A 4,879-nucleotide genomic window follows, 5' to 3' on the forward strand; every position below is an offset into this window, starting at 1 on the left:
AACACACAAGCTGTTACTTTTAGAGTTTAATCTTATAATGGTGAAGCAGATACAGTATTCTTGAGTTTTAGGCACTTAAGGTGTAAATATGGGTCAAAGGTTACAATATAATATTAACAAAGGTTATATTAAGTGAGCATGTTGCTTAGCATGGGTACTTTTCCATTTCTTCCTCATTCCCTAGCCTAAGTCAGTCCAAATTTGATCTTGTAGTTTTTGTCATTATAACGATGGGCAAAGATCAAGCAAAAATTGCCAGAAATCTATTTGGAAGCCATATCTTAAAACAAAAAGTCACATCAGAGGACCAGTCCGGAGCAATTCTCCCTTTAAGCTGTGTGTGTTTGGTGAATTCCATCTAAAAATTGACCACACTGACAAAATAATAATATCTTGTTAGTCATCAGTAATTCTACCACTTTGCTCCCCGAAATGTAGTCAATATAAGCGGCTTTTGGATGTTTTGGTGTCAAATATTATATGCAGAGACTTTGCCATAGCTTAAGGTTCAGTGAACTGATGCCCCTGGTTGCAGTCTTACAGTCAAGATTTGCAAAGTTCCTCCTTTGAAAGAAGAGGTAAAGAATGGCGTGACCGCTGCTGAGAGAAAAAGAGAAAGAAAGCAGATATTTTACCTCTGCGCTGCCTTCTGTAAACTCAACCGACATCGACCAATGGGAAATCAATGCACTGACTGCTGCTGTGAGTGTCAATGAAATGTTAAGAGATGCAATCCAAAAACACACCCACGTGGCTTCAGGTTCAGACAAACAGAGGCAAGTAAGGACACACACAAACACATACAGACACAAATGAAAACACACACACAAACGTACACACACGCGCACACACACACACACACACACACACACACACACACACACACAAGGACAATTAAACAAATCAACAGGGTGTCTTTTAGGTAGATTACTTCATTGCCAGTGATTGTTTTTCAGACCCATGGGATATTTTTAGTGTTTCCATATTAAGAGAAAAGACTCAAGAAACCAATTTTGGTCCAAGAATAAAAACTAGACTAGAGAAAAGTTTTAGGGAGAAAAGTGTTAACTGTTTCTCTTGACTTTATACGGCTTTCTTCACTGTCGCGCCAGGGTAAACGGAGGATGCAGGTCTGTACAGTAACACATCTACTGAAATATGACTCATATATTTGTGAATGCCATCTGGGTGTCCTTAACATAACCCTAGCCATCTGTGTCAGCACACGGGTCCCCCACCCCACAGCAAAAGATAACGAGAAATATGGACTTACAGAGGCAAAATGTGACTGAGGAAGGAGATAGCAAATATTCGCATGAAGGATAAAGTGGGTCGGCAGCAGAACAGGAGATGAATGAGTATGGAAAAGTAGAAAGGAAAGGACCTCTTCAGGAACTGTTAGGTGGTGATGCACTGAGCAGCAAGTGTAAAGTAAAGCAGGGAACTATTTCAACTCCAATAATAGTATTACTGTTACTGATAAAAATAGGTCTCTACGTTTGACACAGAAGTCCGGTTATCCAGAAATGTATGATTATCCCCAAACCCCCAATTTGTTTTCCTCAAAATTAGCAATCGTCCTCTCAGATGGTGCTGAGCTGCTTGGGAAATGGCAGAGCAGTTTACTCTCACTCGGTGCAAGCATTTCCACTACTTTGATTTTACTGTGCAAAAGGATGACAAGAACATTGCACATCTCGATGTTATTTGGTTTCCCTGATCATTTATGCAGCAGTTACTGACTTATACCAATTTTTGAAGGGAAGAGGGGCTGCAATCACCAACTTTGGGGGTGTAACGGAAACGTAATGCAGTGAGTACTGTAGCAAATTACTGCTTCAGGAAGAAATAAGTCAATTAATAAGATTACTTTTGAACTTTTTTGATTAGTAATTAATAAATAGTAATACATTTTTTGAGTACCAAGCTCAACACTGTTCAGGAATCATTTTATTGATGTCATACAGTACATGCACCTCAAAATCCCAACATATGGCTACATTTTAGCCACGGTGGAGGCTGTTGTGATTTTGTTTAAACTTTACAGCGAAAACAAATCAATGCGATAGGTAAAGCTCACCATAAGAATGAGCCAGGGTCGGTATCTGCGGCTCACTCGGCTCTACGATCGTCTGGCGAGCTAAAATTCGGCGCCTTCTGTTGTCCCGTTCTCGCTCATTCTGTTCAGTTCTTAATTTAGCCTCCACAGAGCCCAGGCGGATTACAGTGGCCTGCGACGGCCCAAGGTGCACTCTGGCACTGCGCTCCACAAGCAGGAAGTGGAAGAGGGACAGGGGGTAAATCAAGATGCATCCCTGGGCTGATAGATGCTGAATGGAACCGATAGAGAACATGGAGCAAGGTCGGCATCCATTAGCCATGTCTAGCAGTCACAGATGGATAACTCCACAACAGGGTAGGTGCTGCCGGGTCAGCCTATACTCTGCTGCTGCCGCCTCTGTCTCTCATACTGGAGATCTCATAGTGTCTGCCAGAATACACATATGAATACACACATGCACATTCAACAAACGCATATGTACACACCCATACGTAGGATATTGGCTGATCCGGTTACCTGCATATACTGTATTTGTATTACTTCCATTTGTGTGAAAAATAAACATCTCATGTATAAACACATATACAAAAGAGGCAACAGTAAACATGTTTTGACAAGACAAGTTATGTCAAAATCCAATAAGCAGGGTCTGGGATATTGCATGTGATGAAACAAACAAACAAACAAATAAAAGAACGGAAGGAGACTGATTCATATTCCCACCTCCGATTTCATTGTGGGGCTAAGATAATATCTTCCGCATTAATTGTCTTCACTAAGAAGTAATTCTGCTTTTTGTATTTAATGATACATTGATTCAGAAAAAATCAAGGTTTAAATATATATAATTGGTGATGGAAAAACATAATCAAACTATAGGCACTCAAAATTACAACTGTACGGTAGCATTAAAAATTATATGGTTTACTGATAGTATTGAGTGATCCCTAACAATGCCCAGCCCTAAAACAACACATATACACAAACGGAAATAGCAGAAATAATACAAATACAAACACCACACACACACACACACACACACACACACATACATACATATATATTTAAATTTTAAGGACAGACAACCAACAGCAGTCAGTGGCATGCATTACTGCTCCCAAGAGAAGTTTGACAGTTTGCATACAGACACATGGCCTCATCGCATCAAGCATCAAGAGAATCCTGACATAACACGATGTTCTCGCTTCACACAGACAAGGCCCTTCCCGTCTCCCTGACAGGAGCGGAGGCCTTGCACCAACAAAACAACGGATGGTCCAACGGCTGCATGTCTGCAAGCGCCAGAGCGGCCTCCCTCTGCTGCCTGCAGTCCTCCCAACTCCCAAACCCACGGCAATGACGCCGCCAATGTCACGCTGTCACCTGAGCTGAGCCATTATTACACAGGCATTCTTAATAGCCCTATAGATTAAACTCCAGAGGAACAAGACGCCAACAGATTAAAAAAAGAAAGATAGGAAAGAGAATGATGAATTGCCTCAGATTGCCAGGCAATCATGCATAAATTACTAGGATGTGCTTACGTATAATAACCAGTGCTGTTTTAAGTGAATCACTCTCAGGGAGCTGTTGTGTAAGGAGGGAAGCGTTGGGGTGGAGGGGGGGGGGGAGAAGATGGGTGGTGGGTAAAGAGAGGAGCGGGTCGCGGCTGTCTACTCAATCACATCACCGTCAAGGGTATTGCCCTGACACTGTCTCCACTCTGTGCCCCCAGCATCCACACAAATCTCCTGATAGACAGACGCAGCAGTCAAACAGCACCCCCACCCCCCGCAGCCGGGGCCCCCAACACTCCCCGGGCGCGTCTCTCTGGCCCCGCTGGCTGCCGCTCGGGAGGCCCGACAACAACTGATTATTCAGGATCTAGGCTAACAAGAATCCGCCATGTGGATCTCGATACAACATGTTCTCGTTGTGAATACATCATGAACCAGAGGGACCGGGCTACCCCGCGCTCTGCTTCCTTCGGTCCTCTGGATAAGCTGCAATTTCGAACGCTGAGCAGCTCCAGGTAGTAGGAGTCACGAGAACTGCTGTGCGATGATACTGATGCAGCATCCCACAACTGCATTACAGGCAATCTCTGTTGGAAACCCTTGACTGTTAAAAATCGGGGCGCTCATCTCCACTAATCTGCCTGGCTGATGCTGAAAGGCCACTGTACACATAGTTCAGGGTTGTATTGTACACGGCTCACAAATATACAGTCTAGTGCTGCTAGTTTCTCCACCTGTTGGCCAAACCCCTGGAAGATCGGTTAAGTTAAGATAAGATAAGATCAACTTTATTGTCATCCCATCAGTATGCAAAAGACAGTATATAGAGGAAAGAAATGGCGTTCCTCCTGGCCCCCGGTGCAAAAGAAATAAAGACACGCAGACTGCACAGTGCAGTAAACAAGACAAGACATGCAAATTGTGCAAATTGATAGACTAATGCGTGTGTGTCTGTGTGTGAGTGTGAATGAAAACCAGTGATGAGACACCAAAATCATCCATGGGTTCCCAGTTCGTTTGCTCCGGTGCTCCATGCTAACACTTCAGCAGACTCTCTGTTGAATGATAGTAGGTGACTAGCATTATCCAAACTAAAAGGACTGACCTATTAATAATGAAAAGTTGTTAGCGATTTTTACTATATGGCCTGCAGATTCATATATTTAAAAACAATAAAGCTGAAGCTAAATAAAGCTGATATAAACAGGTCTATTTCTGGAACTATTTCTGGTGAGCAACCACGTATTCATCCGCTGTGCAGTGATTTCTTTAGCTGTACACAGTCTCCCATCGCCCACCA

This window comes from Centroberyx gerrardi, chromosome 7 (assembly GCF_048128805.1).
Source record: "Centroberyx gerrardi isolate f3 chromosome 7, fCenGer3.hap1.cur.20231027, whole genome shotgun sequence".
Lineage (NCBI taxonomy): Eukaryota > Metazoa > Chordata > Actinopteri > Beryciformes > Berycidae > Centroberyx > Centroberyx gerrardi.